This window comes from Chelonia mydas, unplaced genomic scaffold, assembly GCF_015237465.2.
Source record: "Chelonia mydas isolate rCheMyd1 unplaced genomic scaffold, rCheMyd1.pri.v2 scaffold_72_arrow_ctg1, whole genome shotgun sequence".
Lineage (NCBI taxonomy): Eukaryota > Metazoa > Chordata > Testudines > Cheloniidae > Chelonia > Chelonia mydas.
In genome coordinates, this window is record NW_025111279.1 from 2,941 (window position 1) to 28,267 (window position 25,327).

General features: G+C 52.7%; 2 non-coding genes across 2 annotated transcripts; one reads left to right on the forward strand and one right to left on the reverse strand.

Annotated features, from left to right (window-relative positions):
• Positions 1–15,662: 15,662 nt before the first annotated feature.
• On the reverse strand, positions 15,663–15,736 carry TRNAN-GUU. The gene has a single exon. It is a non-coding gene; the product is annotated as a tRNA-Asn (tRNA).
• Positions 15,737–20,430: 4,694 nt separating this feature from the next.
• Positions 20,431–20,512, forward strand: TRNAS-CGA. The gene has a single exon. It is a non-coding gene; the product is annotated as a tRNA-Ser (tRNA).
• The last annotated feature ends 4,815 nt before the right edge of the window (positions 20,513–25,327 follow it).

The window sequence follows — 25,327 nt, forward strand, 5'->3', positions numbered from 1 at the left end:
CAGGTATATAGAGAGCAAGGTATCATTTATGAGCAATTGGCAGGGGAGGGCCAGTTTGCTATTGTTCAGATGCAGTCTCAACTCCCTCAGGCCGTCTTCCCCATTATTTCCACCTGCGCCCAGCATGCTTTCCAGAAGGTCCCGGATTCAGGCAAGCCTACAAAAGCTTTGCCAGTATCCGTCAGGGTGCATCAGAGTCCTTTATAGATTTTACCAACAGATTGCAGGAGGCTATCCTCCGACAGGTGGATAGCCCTGCGGCAGCTCAGGAGATCCTGCTAAAAATGGCGGTTGAAAATGCGAACGAGGATTGCCGCCGTGCTCTCCAGGCGGCACAAGCCTCTGGAATTCTAGAGCTGTCGGACATGCTGCGGGCGTGCCAAAACATCGGCACACAAGCACATAAAGCTGGGGTTCTGGCCGCCGCCCTGCGGAAAAGCGGGAAGGAGGGGAAGCGTTGTTACCGCTGTGGTAAGGAGGGTCACTTTCAGCGGGAGTGCCGCTCATCAACGGCACCCGCCCGACCCTCAAAGAAGTGCCCCAAGTGTCGGAAGGGCTATCACTGGGCTAATCAGTGTCGTAGCGGGTCGGGAAACCGCACGACGGGTCCCCCCCAAACCCAGGGCCAAACGGGGGTGTTTCCCACTCAGACAACTGTTCCTCTGCCTTACAATCCATAGACTCCATGAGGGCGGCGACTGCCGGAAGTGCACGGCTTGATTTGATTATGCAGGAGGACACTGATTTTCGGTTGCCGGGGGAGGTTTGTGCCATACCTAAGCAGGTGACGGGACCTCTCCCTGCCGGCTTTGTGGGTCTCGTTCTCCCTCGCTCACATGCTGGGAAACAGGGCTTTTTTGTCATCCCAGGGGTCACTGATGCCGATTACACCGGCATTATTAAGGTCCAGGTGTGGATCCATCTTCCGCAGTCGCTCCCGCGTGGACGGTCAATTGCACAATTGATTTTAGTCCCCTATCAGGTGCCAGCCGCAGAAGATTGGACCCGGGGCGGAGGCGGCTTTGGATCAACGCTGTCTCACTCGCCGTCTCACAGCACGTCCTCTCCACTTGTTGCTCTGACGATGTGAGTCCGCCCCTCAAAACCTCAATTAACACTTCTCTTAAATGTTCCTTTTACAGGGCTGGTGGACACTGGAGCTGACGTTACGGTGATTCGTGATCCGGAGTGGCCGGTCAGTTGGCCAACGGTTCCTTCTAAGGAGTTGTGGGGGATCGGGGGTAGTAAACCCGGGCGCCAGAGTTTGTCTTGGGTCACGGTCTCTAAACCGGGAGGCCGTGCCCTTGCTACTATCCGCCCTTTTGTGCTCCCTGTCCACCTCAATATTTGGGGCCGTGACTTACTTACAAAGCTGGACACCACCCTCGATATTAACATCTGATGGCCCAAAACCCTCCCTCACCCACATTGCCCTCCGCATTACCCTTGGTATGGCAATCCTTAGAGCCCGTATGGATTGACCACTGGCCCCTCCCTCTAGAAAAGCTGAAAGCGCTTCATTCCCTTGTGCAGCAGCATTTGCAGGCACAGTGCTTGGAGAGCTCCACTAGTCCCTGGAACACCCCGGTGTTCGTTATTAAGAAAAAATCTGGTGCGTGGCGGCCGTTACATGATTTAAGGGAAATAAATAAATGCATCCAACCCATGGGCCCCTTGCAGTTTGGCTTACCGAACCCAAATTTAGTTCCTCAAACCGATCAGCTTTGTGTGTTAGATTTAAAAGATTGTTTTTTCACCATTCCCCTTTGCTCACAAGATCGCGAAAAATTCGCGTTCACGGTGCCACAATATAATAATCAGCAACCCTCTCAAAGGTATCAGTGGAAGGTCTTGCCCCAGGGAATGCAAAATAGTCCAACTCTGTGTCAGCTTTTTGTGGATCAGGCCCTCGCCCCTTTTCGTGCCCAATACCCAATGCTAAAGGTCTTCCATTATATGGATGACATTTTGCTTAGTGGTCCCCAGGTTATGGAACAACAGATTGAATCTTTGTCCCAGATTCTCGGCCAGCATGGCCTGTTAGTGGCACCAGAAAAAATCCAACGCTCTTATCCCTACCACTACCTCGGGCATAAGGTTTAACAAACCTATGCCGCTCCGGTTCGCCCGGAATTAATTCTATCTCAACCCCTAACCCTTGTTAAATTACAACAGATTTTGGGTCATTTAAATTGGATTCGACCCTACTTTCGTCTCCCCACCTCAATGCTGCAGCCGTTATTCGAGCTCCTACGTGGAGCCCTGGCACCGGGCGCAGTTATTGCCATCACCGAGGAGCACATTGCCTGCATTCGACAGATCAATGCAGTATTGAGTCAGCAGTTTGTGGAACCTCACTGAGGTTCGTCCCCTACGGTTGGTTCTTCTTGCCACCCCTCATACGCCTACTGCAGCTCTGTTTGTACCTCGTACAGACACAGCCGTCTCTATCATAGAGTGGATATATTTGTCTTCCACTCCTCCTCGGAACATTTATCCTTATTTAGACGCCCTGTCCGACCTTGTTCGTAAAGCCCGCCACCGTGCAGTGCAACTCACGGGCACTGATTTCGTTGCCATTGTGTTCCCCTTGTCACGTAGTGAATTTGATTCCTTGTACCACACCTCCTTGGCCTGGCAGGTTGCTCTTTGTGATTATGTGTTAGAAATTTCTTATAATCCCCTGAAAGATCCTCAGTTGGTGGTTACCCAAAAAGTGCCACTAATCGTACATCGTCTTAGCCGCTCTCGACCCATCGTTTCAGCTGTCACTCTTTTTACTGATGGCTCTCCACGTCGAGGTGTAGTCACCTATCAATCCGGTGACCCCCCTCGTTGGCATTCTCGTTTTACGCTGCCCCAGCGTTCCGCGCAGCGCTCAGAACTGGCTGCTGTTATTTTGGCCTTTCAACTTTTTGCTGATTGTCCCTTTAATTTGATTGTGGACACCCATTATCTTTATCAGGTAATTGATCATTTACCCCTTGCCCTCATTACCCCTCAGGTCGATGCGGACCTTCTTCGCCTGTTTTTGTCTTTACAGTATCTCATCGCCACTCGTAATTTCCCTTATTTTGTTGCTCATATTCGCAGTCATACCCCTCTGCCTGGGCCACTCACTGAGGGCAATGCGCCCGCTGATCGTGCGTTACGTGGTCAGGTAAATTCCCTTTTTTCTGACCCCATGGACAGCCATGCCTTTTTTCATCAGTCTGCCTCTGTCTTGGCCCGGCAGTTTCACGTTCCTGCTGATCATGCACATTCTATTGTTCGTTCCTGCCCCCACCGTGCCGCTGCTGCCCCTACCTTTTCTTCTGCCGTTAACCCCAGAGGTGCCGCAGCGAATCAGCTGTGGCAAATGGATGTCACTCATGTGCCACAATTCCGCCCCTATTCGTTTTTACATGTTTCCGTTGATACCTATTCGGGATTCCTCTGGGCGACCCCACAGCGTGGGGAAGCCACTCCCAAAGTTATTCACCATTTGCTAGCCTGTTTTGCTGTTATGGGTCGCCCGAGCCAGATAAAAACGGATAATGCCCCGGCCTATTGCTCCACAGCCCTCTCCACCTTTTGTGCCCAATGGGACGTCCGTCTCAAACACGGGATCCCTTATAATTCCACAGGCCAAGCTATTGTTGAACGTGCAAATCGCACGCTAAAAACCTTGCTCGACAAACAATTAAAACAAGGGGAGCTGCGTCTCCGAAACTTAGGAGACATTCAGCAACAATTGCATGTCCTTTTGTTTACTTTAAATAATTTAACACTGAATACAGATCAGCAGACCCCCGCGGATCGGCATTTTCATAAGTCCGAGGTATTGGAAAGACCGCGTGTCTATTACCGTCAGCTGCCCGATCCGCAATGGTTGGGCCCAGTACCTTTAATTACTTGGGGTCGGGGATATGCTGCTGTGTCTCTCCCTGCAGGACCGTTGTGGGTTCCGGCCGGTGTGTGCGACCGGCACGGAAACAGCATGGCGTGGCACCAGGGGCTGTCGAACCCCATACCGGAGTTTCAGCTGACCTTGGAGGAGAACGCGGTGCCTCCCGGGTCGACAATGGCGGGACGGAGACGGAGGAGACGTAGCGTCCCAAGCCAGCCCGCGACATGGGGAGCAGTGAAAGCATTGGTCGCCACGGCTCAACGAAGACTGGCAGCAAACCAACAGCCAGAGACTCCTGAGACTCTGTTTGTGGCGATTCTCGCCCAAATCACTGCTAATTCTGTACTGATTGTATGCCTTTTGTGCCTGCTATTTCCTGGAGGGGTTGACTCGGGAGCGCTTCCTTCGTTACGGGCCCGAATGACATATAACCTATGGGAAAGATTGGCTTCAATAGCAAATGTTACCCACTTTTGTTTATTTGATTTTGTAGCAGTTGAAGAATTGTTAGGTACGTGCCTTATTCCAGTATGTCATCACCCTGAGGAAATAGGGAATGAGACGATGCTCGCTGCTTACACGAACCTCTCTTCCCAGTACTCTAGCATGGCTAATTGGGGCCCGGCCAATTACACTTTACCTTTTTAAGCTTATTTTCTGCTGTTGCTGTGTGCAATGTATTTCCTTTTTGTTAAGGCTTTGTCGAGACCCGCCCTGGCAGGCTCCATGAGTTATGACCTTGTCTGTCCGGGAGTTAATGGCTTGCAAAAGCAAATTGATGGCTACCATGAGATGGCCGAGCACAGATAAACAAAAAAGGAGGGGATGTAGGATTCATACAGGGTTCATGCGCTTGGCAACATTCAGGGCACACCCGGAGTGTTGTGCTGGACCTGTGCACACACAGCTCCTCTCAAGGGCATCAACCTTGGAATCTCGCCCAGACGACATGAACCGTGGGAAGCCTCCCAGGACTGGGCTCAAGGCCCGAGAGCAAGGAATGCGGTAGATAGAAATTGGTAAATAAGAATGTTAAACAAAGCCAGTGTATTCCTTTTATCTGTTGGAGAATGTAATGCGCGGGGGGAGAGAAAGAATAAAGGGGAAGGTGGAAAGCTGACAGGCAGAAGTCCGTTGGCAGACCAGCCGCTTGCTTGCTAAAAGCTCTGTGCTGTCTTGTATTTGAACCACCACACCGACTCACAAGTGTGGCCTTGGGGTCAATTCCCTGCCCCCCACAGCATGAATTTCCTCCAGATTCCCAAGGGAAGTTGTGCTTCCTCCATCCCTTGATGAGATGCCTTTCTCAAGTCTGCTTTGGTCCAAAACTCGCTACTGCGCCATACAGGAGGCCTGTGATGTGTAGGGGGGCCAGATGAGATGATCTAACAGTCTCTTCTGGCCTTCAAGTCTCCAGATCTCTGCAAAACCGAGTGTAGCACATGGAGAATCCTCTGATGGTTCCACGTGTGGCCTGCGTGAACCCTTGCACGACCACTGAGTGTGTGGGGGTGACCCAGGGGGAGCAGCTCAAACACGCACAGGAGCCGGCTCGGGGCAGGACATGAGCCCTGCAGGGCAGGGGTGGGGGTGGCAGTGACATCACAAGGGCCTTTTGCAGCACTCAGCTGATTGGTGAAAGGAGGTTGGGAGGCGGTGACCTCACAGAGAGTCCACGACAACGGCCAGGGAGGACAGGCTGCAGGGCAGGGGGATCTCAGAGACCCCCGGGGCTTTGCTGCAGGGAGTCTCCTTCTTGAGGTGTCTCCTTGAGGACTGAGAGAGAATTCAGGGTCTCGTATGTGAGCGCGAGGTGGAGCCTCTCTGGAGTTTTCTCCTTTCCCACTGCTCATTGAGCGAGAAGACAGACGTCCCTGTGGAGAAGGTAAGAGCCCCAGAGAGGCTTGGTACCGAGGCAGCCTGATCCGCCCGGTGCTGGCCAAATTCTCGGCACGGAAAACAGGAGGTTAAGGTGGGACAATTTTCCCCCAGCTAGGCCTTTGTCCCTTCGAGTTCTTGGGGTTTGTCTTTTTGGTTTCCCTTTTCCTGCTTCCCTCCCTCCACTGGCGAGGAGGGGGCTGCTCTGTCGCCCTCATGGTGGGAGGCCTCCCAAAGAGATGGGACAGGAAGCGTGCTCTGAGAGTGATCCTCACCGGTGACCTGAGCCATCCCTGGGCCATCCGGGGAACCCTCAGCCCACCGCCAGAGTCTCCACGCTGATTGGCTGAGCAGGGGGTCTCGTGGCAGGGAGGAGACTCAGGACTTTGTTGTTCTCGTTTAAGGCCCAGCAAATAAGCCAGAACCAATCATCTGCTTGGTGAATTGTTCTCCTTCTCGCTGCTGATTGTCTCTGAGCCGTCCCTGGTTCTCGCTGGTGTTCTCGTGCTTCTAAAACACTTGCTGAAGAATCAGTGTGAATGGTTGTTGGTCTGTAGCTCATTCCAGGTCCGTTTATTCTGATCATTCAGTGTGTGAAACTCCAGACTGATGGTTAGTTTGAAAGTCAGGACACCCGCGTCCTGTTCCCAACTCTATCCCGACAGGTTGTGTGATGGAAGACAAGGCCCTTCGCCTTTCTCCGCCTTCGTTTCTCCCTCTGTCAGTCGGGGAGAACAATCCTCTCACACCTGCCTCCCGGTGGGGGGAGGCTGGGGAGCTGTGGGGACCTGTTTGAGAGCGTCACTCGTAGCAGTGTATCGTAGGAGGTGTCCTATCGGGTTGAGTCATTCCAGAGGATGATGTCGTGCAGCAGAACCCCGTTTTCCCAACCTGGCGTGACACAGCTTTGCATGTGAACCGAACCAAGGGCGCACACAGGTCCAGAAGACGGCGATTTCTCCTCTGGCCGCTAGATGGCGCTGCAGGCTCCCACTTCCCCCTTCTTTGGTCAGCGCAATGGGGGTTAGTCTCCCCCAAAAGAACGCCCGTCTCGCTTTGAACGTTCCTTGACGTGCACCCTGTGGACTGTTGGGATACGTGTCCAAAAGTTGCAGGGCTTGTTTCATGGTCTCCACAACAACAATCTTTCTTCCTTTTTAGACGTGACGACCTTTTTGGTCAAGATCCTTGATTATTCGGGGACTTATCCCGGAAGACCCAAAGTATTTGGGACATAAGACTTGTCTGGAAGGGCGCACAGGGCTAAAGTGTTTTTGGCCATAGCAGGTGCCTTGTCGCAAGAATGACGTCCATCCCCCTTCCAAACAAGCCCCAAATGAGCTGTTACCAGAATTGCCCTTTACCTTGGGGTACGCCCATTTGTTAGGATTACTCTTCTGGTGGGGGGAGATTCTGCAATTCTGTCAATGTGCTGCTTGTGTCACTTGTGTTTTCCTATGGAGCGCTACTCCTTCCTTCTGCAAGTTCCCTCCCAGTGGAGCTACCCTGCAGGACCTCGGTTCCCCAGGGCTGGGGTCTTCCAGCCCCCAAATGTGATGAACATGAACAGACACACAGGCAGACACACATGAACATAGCATGTCAGAGAGGACTGGGTCATCAGCACTCGCAAGCTGACCCCAGATGTGTGCCGGGACTCAGTGGGCTGGATCGAACAGCAATTTAAAGCTGGTCCCCTCATATGTCCTTGGACTCAGTGGGCTGGGCTGAGCAACACCTTAATCTGCCACCCTCCTCTGCCCCCAGGTTCAGCACCTCCCTATCCCCACCTTCACCCCACAACCATTCTGCTCGTAACCCACTTGCTGAGCAAACCCCCGAGGATTTCTGGGGCTGCAGGGATCTTTAGCTTGGGTACAAGGAGCGTTGCTGCAGAGTGAATGGAGAAGCCAAAAACACCCATGGAGGTGGGGTGGGGGGCTAGCAAACTATAACTGATCACAGGAGGCAGGGTCAGGAGGCTATTCCTAGAGAGAGACAGAGGCACAGAAAGAGACAGATGGATCTCAGCACTGCTTGAAGCTGGAATCGATCAGGGTTCCCAGGTGGCCTTGGTAGCTGAGGGACCGGAGCGCTGGAGCCAGGCAGAGCCCCCAGCATAATCAGTCAGGAAAAGCGAATGAGGAGGACTTGTGGCACCTTAGAGACTAACCAATTTATCTGAGCATAAGCTTTCATGGACTAAAACCCACTTCATCAGATGCATGCAGGGGAAAATACAGCAGGAAGATATAGATATAGATATATTGATACAGAGAAGACGAGAAAATGGGGGTTGCCATAGCAACTCTTAACGAGACCAATCGATGAAGGTGGGCTGTTAGCAGCAGGAGAAACAAAACTTTTGTTGTGATAATCAGGCTAATCTGGGGGGACTAAAACTGCAGGGCAGAGACGAGTAAGTGTTGGGGGGTCCTGATCCAGTCCCCCAGCTTCTAGCCGCCCACTCCCTGAAGGCTGCCATTGCTGGGAGCCCCCTCCATCTGCAACTTCAACTTGTAAAGATTGTAGATAAAACGTGTACAGCTGTGTGCCTTTGGGCAAAAACTTACACACAGGTACATCAAATCCATGCAAAAGAAATCACAGTGGGTAAAACCAGGGAACAAAAGCCTGAGCAGCCAAAACCCCAGCCAGCTGTTGCTCCCACAAAGAGGGAAGAGTTACAATATCTCATCCTTCACATTTCTCCTAGGAACTACCAGCGCCTGATGAAACTGGGGCCGATTGAAAAGTGTGAAAATATTTTTTAAAAGAAAAAACATCCACAACTTGATTCCATTTTATTGACAGCATCATTATTGGTACTCGCCTGGCTTGACCTTCTCTGGCAGAAGAGAGGCAGACAGATGCGGATGAGGACCACCAGCTGTGCCCCCACAAGACTGGGCTCTGGGCCAATCCTCCAGATATCTGAGACCCACATCCTTCCCCAGATCAACCGCCTTCAAAGTGGACCAGACCCACATCCCTCCCCAGAATGACCATCCGTGACCTGGGCAGCCAGGAAGGAGAACTCTTGAAACTTTCTTTGGCTTTTCATCTCCCTGTTCGGAGGCCTGACAGCGTCAGCACTGGGCAAATGTGGCTCGTTGCTGGAAGAGTCTGATTCTCATGTCGTCTTCTCCCTTCCGAGGGATCCTCCGCGTCTCTCAGCAGCTCCTGGGGTCCCCAGCTGCTGTCACCCCAGCCAGGTGGCAGACTGACGGCAGGGCAAGAAAGCTGACGCCGAACCCTCTTTGCTGTTGGCCTCCGGGACATCGCAATCAGCTTGTGCAGAAACACACACAGACCCCACCCAGAGCACATCACACGTCACACACACAACATGTCCTGCGTCACATATCACACACACAAAACATTGCACGCAGCACACACAACACGTCGCACGTTGCACATTGCATGTCGCACACGCAAACAGAAGACGTCGCACCTCACACTTCACATGTGCATGTCTTCTTGTTTGCCGCGTTGAGTGTGTGTGTGATGTTGTGTTTGTGGTGTCATGTGACGTGGTGTGTGTGTGTGTGAGAGATGTGTTTTGTGTAGTGTTGGGTGTGTCGTGTTGTGTGACATGTTGTTTGTGTTTGTGTCTATCTGTGTGACGTGTTGTGTGTCGTGTTGTGTGTGTGTGACGTGTTGTGTGTGTGGTGTTGTGTTTGTGGTGTCATGTAACGTGTGGGGGGGTGTGACATGTTGTGTGTGTTTGTGTCTGTCTGTGTGACGTGTTGTGTTCGTGTTGTGTGTGTGTGACGCGTGTGTTTAATGTTGTGCGTGTGTGAGAGACCTGGTTGTGTGTGTGTGACGTGTTGTGTTTGTGACGTGTTGTGTGTTTGTGTGATGTGCGACGTGTTGTGTGTGCGATGTGCGACGTGCAACATGTGTGTGCGACATGCGACGTTTTTGTGTGTGACCTGTGACATGCGACGTGTTGTGTGTTCGACGTGTGGCCACACTATCAGAGGCTCGTTCACCTGCACATCCACCAATGTGATATATGCCATCATGTGCCAGCAATGCTCCTCTGCCATGTACATTGGCCAAACTGGACAGTCTCTACGTAAAAGAATAAATGGACACACATCAGATGTCAAGAATTACAACATTCATAAACCAGTCGGAGAACACTTCAATCTCTCTGGTCACGCGATTACAGACATGAAAGTTGCGATATTACAACAAAAAAACTTCAATTCCAGACTCCAGCGAGAGACTGTTGAATTGGAATTCATTTGCAAATTGGATACAATTCACTTAGGCTTGAATAGAGACTGGGAGTGGCTAAGTCATTATGCAAGGTAACCTATTTCCCCTTGTTTTTTCCTACCCCCCGCCCCCTCCTCAGACGTTCTTGTTAAACCCTGGATTTGTGCTGGAAATGGCCCACCTTGATTATCATACACATTGTAAGGAGAGTGGTCACTTTAGATAAGGTATTACCAGCAGGAGAGTGGGGTGGGGGGAGGTATTTTTTTATGCTTTGTGTGTATAAAAAGATCTTCTACACATTCCACAGTATGCATCCGATGAAGTGAGCTATAGCTCACGAAAGCTTATGCTCAAACAAATTGGTTAGTCTCTAAGGTGCCACAAGTCCTCCTTTTCTTTTTCCCTATGACACACAGGGTCACAAACATGGTAGTGAAGAGGACAGATTACTAAGTAATCACAGTGGGTTTCAGCCCCGTAGGATCACCTGGAAGGACTTTTCCTTCCTTTAAAAAGGGCATAACCCAAACCCCATTCAGAAGATGCAGGGAACCTTACAGTAATTTCTTCCCACATGGTCCCCTTTGTAAAGCCAGTCTGTCAGAGCTTGCCTTAGCACAAGAAAATAACGCCAGGCAGTGGTAAGCACACAAACAAGACTTTATTTACGAGAGGGAAAAGGACTAGGCTAGGCTAGAGAAGGGGTGGATTAACAAAACTTGAACTCTGGAAGTGCTTCAGTCTCCTAAACAATTACACCCAGGAGGTCATGTTGATGTTCTCTCTCCCTTCTCTTGCAGGGACAGCGATGGACGGCTGCTGCTCTCTTGACATTGGACGTCAGGGGGGGACTCCATGATGAACACAGGAATGGGTGCGTAGACCTAACTAAAAACCCTCCCTATCCCTCTTTGCGTCGTCTCTGCCTGGATGTTAGACCCTGTCTACGCGGATTCAGTCCGTGCGTGGGAGTGTGCTTCCCAACCCAAACTAATCTAGCAAATGGCTAAAGGTCACCAGATTCTTTTCCCAAGTCCAAGATGGCCACCTGACAGATAACTCAAAAGGTACATGCCTTTCTTCCCTTCTTTTAGGAAAATTTGGCCGGGGCAACCAGCATTTTACACACCCGGAGACTGGATTTGACCAATCAGGGGACGTTGCGGGGCAGGGTGACCCATGCAGAAGGGGGTTGTATATCCCCTCTGAGAACTCCTCCCTGTGTCCTCTGCCAATTGAAGTGGGCGTCAGCCCCGTAGGACCACCGCGAGAGGGGATTTGACTAAATAAGGGAAGTGCCGCAGTGGAGTGACCTGCCCGCAACAGGATCCCATGGTCCCTTTACAACCTCCCACACCACCCTCTAGCAGTTGGCGAGGGTTTCATTCCCACCTTAGGCCATCTCAGAAGGGAAACGTGTACCAATCCAGAACAGGTATAGCCCGAAGGTCTAGGCCACGGTTTCTTCAAAAGACATCCTTGGAAAGAGATGGGCTCTTCCATGCAGTGTTGTGTGGCGACTTCCAGGACGATGCTGCCAGCCACGCAAATACGGAGCTCCAGAGATCGGCGGCTTCTGGCCTAGACCTTCGGGCACTGCCTATTCTGATCGTTATGTTTGCCTTCTGGGATGGCCTGAAGGGTGTGTGCGAAACCCTGACTGCTTAGCAGAGGACGGTGCGGGGATTTCATGGAGGGGTGGTGGACCCCTCTTGCGGGCAGGTCACCCCACCACGGCACTTACCCTGTTTGGTGAAATCCCCTCTCTGGTGGGTCCTAAGGGGCTGAGGCCCACCCCAAGTGGGAGGAGCTCTCGGAGGGGTCACGTGCCCCACTTCTGGATGGGTCACTCTGCCCCAGAACATTCCCCAATTGCTCAAATCCATTCCTGAGGCAGGTGGATGGAGATAAAACACCCCCAGATTGGTAAAGGAGTGGGAGGATCTCTTAGAGGGGTCACATGGCACTCCTTGCTTCTACTCCTGTTTGCATCTTGACCCCAAAAGTCTTATGTCATGGGGTCGGTCTCATGGTGACAGATGAGCGATGTCTGAGGAGTGAAGGGGCGAGGTCCCATGGTTGACATCAAATAACTTCCCTAAGCCTCAGGGTGGTTTGGCCAAATCATAGAATCATAGAATATCAGGGTTGGAAGGGACCTCAGGAGGTCATCTAGTCCAACCCCCTGCTCAAAGCAGGACCAATCCCCAACTATATCATCGCAGCCAGGGCTTTGTCAAGCCTGACCTTAAAAACTTCAAAGGAAGGAGATTCCACAACCTCCCTAGGTAACGCATTCCAGTGTTTCACCACCCTCCTAGTGAAAAAGTTTTTCCTAATATCCAACCTAAACCTCCCCCACTGCAACTTGGGACCATTACTCCTTGTTCTGTCATCAGCTACCACTGAGAACAGTCTAGATCCATCCTCTTTGGAACCCCCTTTCAGGTAGTTGAAAGAAGCTATCAAATCCCCCCTCATTCTTCTCTTCCGCAGACTAAACAATCCCAGTTCCCTCAGCCTCTCCTCATAAATCATGTGTTCCAGTCCCCTAATCATGTTTGTTGCCCTCCGCTGGACGTTTTCCAATTTTTCCACATCCTTCTTGTAGGGTGGGGCGCAAAACTGGACACACTACTCCAGATGAGGCCAAGCCCTTGAATGGGAGAGACTGACGAGGGGGAGGAGTCCGAGCCCGACCCTTCTCTCGAGCACGCACCTAGGCTGTGTCCAGCTGCCTAGCGTAGCTCAGGGCGTGAGTACCAACCTCAGGGCAGAGTGTTACACACCAGGGCACACACCCCATGGGGATTGGGAGCTCGATAGTTTGATTTCACCCACCAAGAGCCAACTCCCCAGGCAGGGCAACAGCCTGAAGAGGGAGTCCCAGACACTCCCCTTGGGCACTCTGCTCTGTCCTGCCTCCGAGGCAAGCCTGCCTTTGGGCTCGATCTGTGGCTCAGGGAGGCCTGAGCAGGAGCTGGTGCTGCCAGCATCACCCCCCCCCCCGCCACCGTCTGCAAGGGAGGAAGGATTGAACCAGGGTCCCCATGTTTCAGGTCAGTGTGTGGAGCACGGTGCTGTGGTGGGGCTCTCTCCCGCGCTCCTGTGGAAGTTGGTTCCCTGAGGCTAAATAATGAAAGAGCTCGGGCCGGGGGATTGGATCACCGGGGTTTCCTAATTCCGACCTCTCGGGTGGGTTCCTGCTCCACTGGACAGTGTCATCCAAAGAACATTGTTAGAAATCAATCATGAAAAGATGCAGAACGACAGCAAGCCAGGGGGGTTCAGGACAGGGAGACCAATTCAGGCAATCAGAACAGCAGATAGGACACATTTGGAGCTCCTATGAGGCTCCAAGCAGACATGTTATAGAGACAGAAACCGGCCAGGAATTCTTGGAAACTGGGTTAACACTTATCAAAGTATCCATTTGCGTTATGCTGAGGGGATTCGGGGGTGGGTGTAAACTATTTCCCTGAATCAAGATTCCACTGGCAGTTCAGTCCACCATGTCAGCGAGAGAAGAGCTGCGGTCCCTGGGCAATGGGCCCCCTGGGGCCTTTAACACCACAGCCCTGGGGAGGGGGTGCTGAGAGGGATTATCCAGTGAGGAACACAAGTCCTTCTACCATCCACCACACCCTCTTTTGGAACGGCTGCTGATGGCTCCCCCCATCTGTGGGAACTGTTATCCCCTCTACCACCCTCTATCTGGGGGTTTTCTTTTCTGCACCTATCTGGCAGGGCAGCCCCCCTGTCTGAACCCCTGATCCGCTCCCAGTTTTGTCCCTCTGCCCAGCCCTCCCCTCCAGTTTCCCCCCTTCAGGGGGATTTCCCCTGCCTTTGGTTGCAGGGAGCAGATGCTGGTGGTGAGTGAGGGCAGCAACTTGCAGATGTCACTGAGCAGGTGATAAGAACAGAAGAGCAAAGAACGGCCAGACGGGGTCAGACCAAAGGTCCATCTAGCCCAGTGTCCGTCTGCCGACAGTGGCCAGTGCCAGGTGCCCCAGAGGGAATGAACAGACAGGAATCATGCCGGGATCCATCCCTTGTCGCCCCTTCCCCAGCTTCTGACAAACAGAGGTTAGGGACACCATCCCTGCCCATCCTGGCTAATCGCCATCGATGGACCGAGCCGCCAGGAATCTCTCTAGTTCCCTGTCGAACCTTTTGATCCCAGGACCCCGCTCAGGAACGTAGAAAGTTCTAATAAAGAAGCAGTTTCTGATACCAGGGGACTCCTCTCCCTCCTCCCCTCCCATGGGGATGAGCAGCCCCCCGAGCTGTCTCTCTGCCCCGGCCCCCTATACCTCATCACCCCTTCAGCCTCCCTCCAAATGTTCCCTTTCCCCCATCACCTCTTCAGCCCCCCTTCAGCCTCCCCCAAGTTTCCCAGTCCCCTTCCCCTCATCACCCCCCTCAACCCTCCCCCCCTCCTAGGCTCCTCCCCAGCTGCCCTTTCAGTCTTTCCCCCCTACAGCCAACTGCCCTCCTTCAGCCTTACGCCCAAACCCCTCACCTAGCTCCCCCACATACCCCCTTTAGCCTCCCTCTCCTGCAACTGCCTCTTCACCCCCTCACCCACTCCCCTCCCTCTGCCTCTCCCCAAATTCCCAGCTCCACCACGCTGAGGTTCCCTTCCCCACAACCATCTGCTTCCTTCCCATGGGGAACAGGAAGTGCTTCTGAAAAAACCCTTTGTAAAGTAAAACAATCCATGTACCATGTAGCAGGCAGGCCTTGTTCCCAGGTCTCTCTGAGGAAATAAAGTTTCTGTGCAAAATACCACAACTTGTAACGGAGAGGAGGGAAAGGCGATGGGACCAGGACATAAGGGATGAAACGTAACATGGTTCTTTCATGTGCGTTAACTCTGAAAAGGGATTGATCTCCACTCCATTGTATTTAAAGGGATGTTTAGTTTTACCCTGGGTAAAATACAAGGCTGAAGCCATTTTATGGGGGGTGACACGAGGATTCAAGAGTTAGTTAGTGTGATAAAAATGGTTTAAAAAAATTCAGTTTAAAAAAACGTGAGCTGGCTGTTATTAAAGGCGTTTTCCCCAGGTCAGCTCCAGAAGTTCTTCTAGAGACGCCCTGGGTTCCACTGCAGCAGCCAGCTCCCACCAGAGGCTTGTGCCCCGAGCCTTCCCCCCAGGCCCAGAGCGGGCTGTGCGGCCCCAGCCTCCCCAGCCCCGGAGCACGGAAAGGGCGGGTTACGCGGCCCTGACTCGACCTGCCGTTGACTCGCGGGGCTCTGCACTCCATCAGCCGGGGCGGGCCAGGCTGCGGCCGGGACTCAGCATGGCCGCGCTTCCCTGACGAGGCATGAGACACGCCAAGAGCTTTGTGCAGCCAACAGGGAAGTGGGAGGGAGGCGTCTTCGAGCTGGCACGTCTCGTCCCTTTCTCCCCAGCTGCTTGGTGGAGGCAGGAAGGGACCAAACGTTCCTGGCTGAAGGTTTAGCCCTCGACCTTGAGGATTAAGCCTGAGTGCCCGGCGTGGCTGCAGGGAGATGGGTTTCTGATTCGCACCCAGCGCACTCTGCGGGCCACCAGCTGAACCCCCTGAGCCGAAGAGGGATGGCTTTGAGGTGGCAAAAAGGGGCCTTTGAGGCTCCCGGCACATCTTGAGGAGCAAGGAAACAGCACGAGGTTGCCAGCGTCCCTGGGTGGGCTCGAACCACCATCCTCTCGGTTAACAGCCGAACACGCTGACCCATTGCCCCACAGAGACACCTAGAGACCTGTCTGCTGTTACCAAGGCTGTGCAGCCGGCAGATCCGCTGCCCACGCTAGAGCTTGCAAGGCGCTAGTCCGGACAGGACCGGATTCACCGTGGCACCAATGGCTCCATTGTGCCAGGCCCAAGTTCAGACGGGCCCATAACACTCGCTTCCTCCCGTCTCGCAGTGCTGCAGAAGTGGTCCTGATCCCACAGCGGAGGGGGGCCATGTGAGCTTGTTGCAGAGCTGCTGATCAGGGATGGGAACTTCCTGGTACCCCAGCCTCCTAAATCATCCAGGCTGCACTTTCTGCATGACTACATGCCAGCTGAGGGGTGCGTGGGAATTGGTGGCCTCTGCTGCAGGTGATGGGCATCTCAGCTACTTAAAGCCATGGCCTAGAGGAGGGAAGCCCTTAACTGCAGAGTCTGCAGCTGCCTAGGGCCAGTGCTGAGGATTTAGAGGCCCTAGTGCCGCCGTTGCTAGGTTCAAGCATGCTCAGCCTTGGAATTGCCACCCCTCCCTTGACTAGTAGCTGCGGCTATCTCAGGCTGGCCTCAGACAATTGGCCCCATGGCTATAGTCAGAGAAGCTGCAGGTGGCTCTGTGACTACTGGGGGCCATTAAGCTAGGAGCGGATAAAGAAACTGGAATTAAGCTCAAGGAACAGAGGTCACCCATAGGAAAGGAATGTCAAGGGGAGCAGGGAAAGAGGAAGCAGGTCAGGCTTGCAGTGGGAGAATAGTCCCAGCTGGCTGGGGAGCATGTCCAAAGTAGAAAGGAAACAAGCATAGGGAGAGGTGGTGGGGACCAGGCAGTAGACTAGCCTGTAGATGGGAGCAGAGGGAGAAAGGCTGGTGTCTTCAGATTCCCAAGGGGTAAGTCCTCACTTTGGGGAAATGGTGTTTGCAAGAGGCTTGCTCCAATGGCAGGATGGGTGCTGGGGAGGGGATTTGTCAGAACTGACCAGGTATCTGCTGGCTTTGGATCTTTGAGCTGAGAGTGGGACCACACACAGCGACTGGTGACATGGGGTGGCACTGGAGACGTGGCTATAGAAGGTCTGAATGAGGAAGGAGATAAATCTGTGGGGAGCTTCCCTGATCTCTCTGAAAGATCTGCTCACTGTGGACCCTGGTAAACCCACATGGTAGAGCTCAATGAGAAGAACTGGGGGCTGAGGGAGCTGTGTATGGCAATGCAGATAGTCATGTAGAGGTGTGTGATCAACATGAAAAATGTCTCTGAGATTCAGTACCGGGGACACTAGGGCACCAATGGCCCTGCCACACCAGGCCCATGCTCGGAGCCCACAATGACGACATAGGGGCCCACAAATATGTTTGGCACCAGGGCCCACAAAAGGTTAATCTGCCCCTAAATCCAGATGCTGGGGGCTGTGGGTGAAGACCCAGCAGAGTGGCACAGCGGCAGCATGCTGGGCCCATAACCCAGAGGTCGGTGGATCGAAACCATCCTGTGCTAGGAATGCACTTGTTTCTTTTTGCTCTGGGTCTTCACGCGAGGCAGCGACCAGCAGAGCGCCAAGAGCCTAGGACATGAGGCCAGAGGTGGCTGAGGCGGGGGCCTGCCAGGGAGCTCCCCAGCACCTCTGGCTGCCTGGGCTGAAGGCAAGAGGCCTGATTGTGGTGAGGGCTATTGTCCCGGCCTGAGACAGCCGTGCTTCCTCGTCCCCTTCTCCCACCCGCACCGGCAGGCAGCTGCTGCAGGGGAACACGGGGGAGGCTCTCGGGATGCTGGACAGCTCTGGGCAGCTCTGTGTGGCTGTCTAGGGAAAGAGCCGAGGCTTCAGACTCGACCTGCCATTGACTCGCGGGGCTCTGCACTCCGTCAGCCGGGGCAGGCCAGGCTGCGGCTGGGACTCAGGCTGGGGCAGCATGGCCACGCTTCCCTGACGAGGCATGAGGCAGGCCAAGAGCTTTGCTCAGCCAACAGGGAAGTGGGAGGGAGGCGTCTTCTAGCTGGCGCATCTCGTCCGTTTCTCCCTTGCTGCTTGGGTGGGAAGGGAGTGAAATGTTCCCGGCTGAAGGTTTTGCACTTGGCCTTGAGGATTAAGCCTGAGCCCCTGGCATGGCTGCTGGGAGATGGGATTCTGGGTCGCATCCAGCGCACTCTGAGGGCCACCAGCTGAAACCACTGAGGCCAAGAGGGATGGTTTTGAGGTGGCAAAAAAGGGCCTTTAAGGCTCCCAGTAGGTCTTGAGGAGCAAGGAAGTAGCCCAGGCTTATCGTCCTCCCGGGGTGGGCTCGACCCACCATCCTTTCGGTTAACAGCCGAACGCGCTGACCCCTTGCACCACAGAGACACCTAGAGACTGACGTGCTGTTACCAAAGCTGCTGCCTAGCAGCCTGCACGTGTGGGGCAGAGTGTCGGGGAGTGAGGGAGTGAGGGCTGCAGGCTCTGGGAGGGAGCTCGGTGAAGGAGGGGGCTCCGGGCTGGGGCAGAGTGTTGGTGTTGGGGACACTGGGCATGGCCACTAGGTAACTCGAGGGGATGGAAGAGCACGAGTGTCGATGAAGCCCCCTTGCACTAGGCCCAAGTGTCCTTGGCCCCCGGCCTGGAGGCACTCGCAGCAGTTATGCTGAGGATCTGCAACAATATGTTGCAGAGTCAGACAGCCTGAAACTAAGCAAGGCCACACAGTGCAGATATGGAAGAACAATGCTGAAGAAAGCAGCTTTATGTAGAGGTTAACAAATGATACAGAGAACCAGTGAACTAGCTGGTAACTGGATTGGCTGGCTATATGGATACTTAGGGCAGCTTGCTATTGGATAAGTATGCTGAAGAAAGGATGTATAAAAGCCTGTGTAACTTCCTGCTCTGTGTGCAGGATTTGAGATTCTATTCTCCCTGGACCTTCTTTGAAGCTTCAAATAAACTTTTCTGCTTCTCCACCCCGTTGTGATTATTGGGTGACACACACTGGGCAACGAACCCCTGCTGTTGCTTGCCTCTGGCACTGGGTGCCGGCAATATTTGGGGTGTAGGAGGGGCTGTGGGGTGTAGGCTCATGGGGGGAATTTGGGTGCAGAAGGGGTTCTGGACTGGGGCAGAGTGTTGGGGTGCGGGGTCTGGAGGGAGCGCCGGGCTGGGGGTTGGTGGCTCCCAGTCAGCAGCTGGCTGCTGGCATCTCTCTGCGTGCAGCCCCTGGGAGGGAGGGGGGCAGCGGGTCTCCATGTGCTGCCCGCACCTGCAACGCTGCCCCTACAGCTCCCATTGGCCAGTTCCAAGCCTATGAAACCACTGAGGCCTATGGTGGTGGGGTGGGAATTAAGAATATTTTGAGGATCTTTGGGGAAAAGAGACTTTACTGACAAGGTTTGTCTCTGTTCCTGTTTCACCTTGTGGTGTTTTGTCGAGAAATTACTTTTAATTTTTCTATTATATTAATAAAACTCTAAACCTTATTTAATCAATCGTAAACATAAGTGTCACCTGAATTTCCCCTCTGCTAGCAAGAATGAACTGACGTTTATGACTTTCTGGGAAGGGCAGAGATAGTAAATTGGGGGATTTCAATGGTGGGTGGGTGTTTTACGCTCCCATCTCAGCGCACGGAGTGAAATACTCAGGCAATGTCTGTACTGCACAGTTATGTCCCTGGAACTGACACAGTTATTACATTGCTTGGGTGTGCGCCCACTCGGCTCCTTGTGTCAGCAACGCGCATCCTCGGTCAACTGCCGCGAGATCCAGCTCGGTCGGGGCTGTCCTGGGCTCCGTGGGGGGAGGGCTCAGCTGGGAGAAGGGGCAGACTAGGGGAGTTTGTCTCTGATATATAAGGGCTTTGTCAGCAGGAAGCTGTAGATCACATGCTCGGGGTGACAGTGGGGTTTGAGCTGGGGCAGCAGCAGCAGGGGAGCGATGTGTGTGTGTGTGTGTGTGTGTGTGTGTGTGTGTGTGTGTGTGTGTGTGTGTTTGTGTGTGTGTTGCGGGGGGAGGGGGTCACTTGGTAAAAATGAACCTGCCAAGCCTCTCCCGCTGCTGGAGCAAAAGCATCTCATTTATCACCTCAACTCCCCTCATGAAAATCTCCACCCCTCCCCCGGCGCTGAGGGACCCCCTCACTCCCATGGAGATTTTTAATTGTTCTAACTTGTCCTTGGCCTTGTCCAAACAGTTTTCCCAGACAAATTATCAAGAACATTTCAAATGAGAAAAACAAAACAAACCAAATGCAAACCACAGAAACCCCCCCCACACACAGTTTGGGTCTGAATTTTTCTACTGAAATTTGGAGACAATAAAACTCATCCCTCTGTTGGCCAGAACCCAAAGCTAGACCTCCCCCCATCTCTGTGACTTCTGCTACCAAACCACGAATGCGCTAATGCCTCTTGTGAGACATTTTCCTGCACAGTACTGCTGCTAGTCCATGGTTCCACGTGTCACTGGTTTCTCTAGCACAGGTCAGTCCCTGGCCCTGTGGTCCAGACATCCTCATTCACATCAAGCGTCAAGTTGAGAATCATTTCCCATTCCCGCTTTGTGGAAGGGGAGACTTTTGAAAGCCCTCTCTGTGCGACTGCACATGGCAAAGCAAAGAGAACAAACCCCAAATCCCCCCTGTGCTTTCGGAGCCAGGTTTGCTGTGGGAATTCTGTATTTCAGATGATGTCAAGCCTGGGCATTGCGATTATTTACCAGTTTCTGTGGCATTGAAGCACTAGTGTGCTTTCAGCTGTGATGGCTGAGCGCTTAAGGCATTGGAGTCGAAATCCAATAGGGTTCCCCTGCGCAGGTTCGAATCCTGCTCACAGCGAGGCCTGTGTTTTAGCCGTGTCAAGGTTCCTTCCCCACTCTGAACTTTAGGGTACAGATGTGGGGACCTGCATGAAAACCTCCTAAGCTTACTTTTACCAGCTTAGGTTAAAACTTCCCCAAGGTATAAACTATTTTACCCTTGGCCCTTGGACTTCCACTGCCACCACCAAACGTTTATCTGGGTTTATTTTATTAGGAAAGTATTGTATGGAAACGTCTTTTTCCCAAAATCCTCCCAACCCTTGCACCCCACTTCCTGGGGAAAGTTTGGTAAAAATCCTCACCAATTTGCATAGGTGACCACAGACCCAAACCCTTGGATCTTAAGAACCATGAAAAAAACATTCAGTTCTTGAAAAGAAGAATTTTAATAGAAGAAACAGTAAAAAAAGTATCACCTCTGTAAAATCAGGCTGGTAAATACCTTACAGGGTAATTAGATTCAAAACATAGAGAATCCCTCTAGGCAAAACCTTAAGTTACAAAAAGACACACAGACAGGAATAGTCATTCTATTCAGCACAGCTTATTTTCTCAGCCATTTAAAGAAATCATAATCTAACGCACATCTAGCTAGATTACCTACTAAGTTCTAAGACTCCATTCCTGGTCTGTCCCCGGCAAAAGCATCACACAGACAGACACAGACCCTTTGTTTTTCTCCCTCCTCCCAGCTTTTGAAAGTCTCTTGTCTCCTCATTGGTCATTTTGGTCAGGTGCCAGCGAGGTTATCCTAGCTTCTTAACCCTTTACAGGTGAAAGGATTTTTCCTCTGGCCAGGAGGGATTTTAAAGGTGTTTACCCTTCCCTTTATATTTATGACAGCCAGTCTCTGTCCCGGGCAATACTCTCTACAACCCCTGGGATGCTCTCAATTCTCTCCCCACCCCAAGTAAATCTTGTTCTGCTCCTTTCATAGAGATCCCTGGGACACCACCTCACACTGTGCCCCTGAGGTGTCAGGCAAACTCTCAGCACCTAAAGCCTCTGCCACTCACCTAACGCCCCCGGCCCCATAGATCAGCCATAACCCTGGTTCTGTTCCTCCCTCTAGAGTGTGAAAGGAGCCGTCAGTGCAGCCAGAGGCGCCGACTCCCTGGGTGCTATGGGGCTGCAGCACGAACAGAAGCAAAAAAACAGGTGCTCAGCGCCCACTGGCAGCCAGCTCCCCACCAGCACCTCCCACCTGCTAGCAGGCCTGGCCCACAAGCTCCTCCTCTTCTCCTTCAGCTTCTCCCCTCTGCCAGTGATCAGGCATGCGGGAGGACTGGGGAGAGGAAGAAATAGGGTGGCATGGCAAGAGACTGGACAGGGGTGGGGGCGGGGGTCAAGCAACCCCCAGGAAGTCTCCAAGTCAGCACCTCTGAGTACAGAAGCCTTCCCTGAGTCTGAGCTACCAGGATCCCTGCCACAGAGCAGGGGGCACAAGTCTCAGCCTCCCTTTCCCACACATGGCTCTGGACACCACCAGGAATGATTTGGCTCCTGGCACACAAGAGCTGAGTGCCTGGACAGGGGCTTGAACCCTGGCCCCTCCCATTAAGAGCCTGATGCTCTATGGACTGAGCTGGCCAGGCTTGCTGAGAGCCTCTCCCCGTCCTCTTTTTCTCCACGCCCACTTCCGATTCCTCCTCCTCTTCCTCCCTCCTGCACCTCAGGGTCAATTAATCTCTGCACCTAGACAGCCGGCCCCCCCGCTGCACCCCAATCCCCCCATGCCTAAGCCTCCCTGGCAAAGTCCTGCACCTGGCTCCATAGAATTAAGTCTCACGTCTCGCTGGGAACTCGACTTCTTGTGCCCAGAGATCCTCTGCCCCCCTCAGTAGCTGACCCGAGAAACACAGTGTCCACCTTTTCGAAGGAAGTGCTTGGAAAGGCTTTTCTCTTGTGGTCTAATGGATAAGGCGTCTGACTTTTGATCAGGCAATTGAGGGCGCAAGTCCCTTCACAGATGGGCTTGTGCCGTTTTCCCTTTGTACTGAAAGTCCTGCTTTCTTCAGGACTGAAACCTCTTCTCGGCCGCTCAGGCCAATGCTCTGGCTTCAGCTAGAGCCCAGGGAAGGAGCTGGGGGTTGGCCATCACAAAAGCTAGGGCGTGAGCTCCAGGTGCGTCCAGTCTAGCTGTCAGGGTTCCTTCCCCACTCTGAACTCTAGGGTACAGATGTGGGGACCCGCATGAAAGACCCCCTAAGCTTATTCTTACCAGCTTAGGTTAAAAACTTCCCCAAGGTACAAACTTTGCATTGTCCTTGAACGGTATGCTGCCACCACCAAGCGTTTTAAACAAAGACCAGGGAAAGAGCCCACTTGGAGACGTCTTCCCCCAAAATATCTCCCCAAGCCTTACATATCCCCTTTCCTGGGTAGGCTTGAGAATAATATCCTCACCAATTGGTTACAAAATCATCAAAGAACCAAACCCCTGGATCTTGGAACAATGGAAAAATCACTCAGGTTCTTAAAAGAAGGATTTTATTTAAAAAAAAGGAAGATAAAAATCATCTCTGTAAAATCAGGATGGAAAATACTTTACAGGGTATTCAGATTCAAAACACAGAGGATCCTCCTCTGGGCAAAACCTTAAAGTTACAGAAAAAAGGAATAAACCTCTGTCTTAACATAGGGAAAATTCACATAAAACAAAAGATAAAGCAATCCGCCTCGCCTGGCTTACCTATACTGGCTGCAATATCGGAGACTTGGATGAGGATGGGCTGGAGAAGATGGATTTCTGTCTGGCCTCTGTCAGTCCCAAGAGAGAACAACTCGTAAACAAAGAGCACAAAACAAAAGTGTGCACAAAGGTGGTTTGGGGATCAAAGATTGAGGAGGAGTCATGGGGTGAAGAATCACAGGATGGGCAGAGCTCTGGACTCGGCTTTACCCCTCCTGACACAGGTGGCGGGTGGAGAGCGGAGCCTTGCAGGTGTGTGGAATCTGCCTTGCACTCGGTAAAGGAAGGGACCTCGGTGTCTGCTGGGTTGGAATTGTATTTTCCGCAGGGCAAAATGATTGGCAGAAGCCATTCGCTTAAAGAAAGTGGGTGATCTGGTTGAGGTTTGAACTCATAACCTAAACATCACTCTACACAGCACTGCTCTCTAGGTAATGTGGGCTAACCCACTGCACCACTGGAGCCCACAGTTAGTGCCCACTCTCATTGTTCCATGGATGGATTGGGGGTGAGGGGGTTGCATTACCTAAAACAAATCCATATGAAAGGCTGCAGGACAGCAGGAGCAGAGGTGGGGAACCTCCTTCCGTGTGATCGAGCTGGTTCCCACCTTCCGCTGCTGAGGGGAAGGTTGGTGCTTTGAGCCCATCCGGTGCTGGAACTTCTCCTGGGCGAGGTTAACGAGACTCTGAAGAAGCGAAGGGAAGACTTTTCTATTCTGGCCAATCTTCATCTGTCTCCTGTGGCCCTTCAGGCTCTCTGCTCCCCTGTTGGGGCGATGCAGAGGCAAGTCCCGACCTGGGTGAGTCACAGAGAGGCTGTGTCCCATGCCGTGTGTGTGGGAGAGGGGTAGGGCAGGGTTGGGGTGGGCTCCAGGGGAAAAGGTGGGTGTGACAGTGTGTGGGGGAGGGGGAAGGGTGTGTTTCTTAGGATATAAATGAGGGCAAACACAGGGGTAGCGACAGTGAAGCCCCGGGTCTGAGTGTTATGACCCTGTGCGGTGCTGCCATTCACCTTCCCCTCCTGTGGTCTCAGCTGGCATTGAATCCAGCATTTTTTCACCTGTCATCGTCCCAGAGGTGTCACACACGCCCCAAATACAGAGTGCCCCTCTTGGAGACGCGAGGACTGGAGTGGATTTCAGCTGCTGGACAGCTCTGCTGGGTTTTCTACATTGGCAAGGGGAACTGCTGAGTGTTTACATTCATTTCAAGCATCCCTATTCAGCAACTTCCTGAACACACTGGAGATGGGTCTGGAAATGGATTTTCTTTTGAAAAAGGGAAGCACTTGGATTTGAACTAGGAACCCATTGCCCTCCAGGCAAATATTCACCTACTGAGCTACACTCTCAGCAAAGACTGCCCTGTGTAGCCCAGAGCAGGAACAGCTTTGAACCTGCGGGTTAGTAAACTTTATCTGTATACAAACCCCACGGCTTACAAAACCCCCACACCCACTCTGTGTCACCAGAGCACAACAACTTTCCTTGGAGCACACACTGCTCCCCAGCTCTGTGCCCTTCAATCTCCCCAGCATTGCTCCAATGCCTTAAAGGAACAGGGCACAGGTAACTCGAACCCCTTCATCCTGATAGATTTAATGCCCAAATAATTCCATGTAGACCAGAAGCGCAGAGCTCCTCTGAGTGTCAGCCCTATCCCGGTGTAGGTCCCCAGCAGCGAGTGTGGCCTACAATGCAGAGGTCACTTTTTTATAGTTTGAACATTTGTGGTTCTCCGGTGGAGTTATTGTCTCTCATACGGCAGACCACTAACTCCCACTGGGGATCTGGACGGTGGCGCTGCCATGCAGTCTGTAGCCGGAGCAGGATGTCACTGTGAGGGGTGAGCCGCCCCAATGGGATGTTCCAGAGACAGTGACTCCGGAAAGGACTTCGGTGGAACACGGTGGAACTGAACATCAGCTCCCATTGCGCGGTGCTGGCGAATGTGATCAGTGGACGCCTCCTTTCCATGTGTCAGTGCTTTGCTGGCTGGGTTGGATCCAGAACCCTGAGTCTGTCATGCTGAGTCATGTCTCTGAACACATTCCTTCCCCAGCCCCACACCTCATATGGCCAGTGAAGAGCTGAGTATTATTGTCCAATGTAGAAGTTACAGAATTTAAACTAGGAAG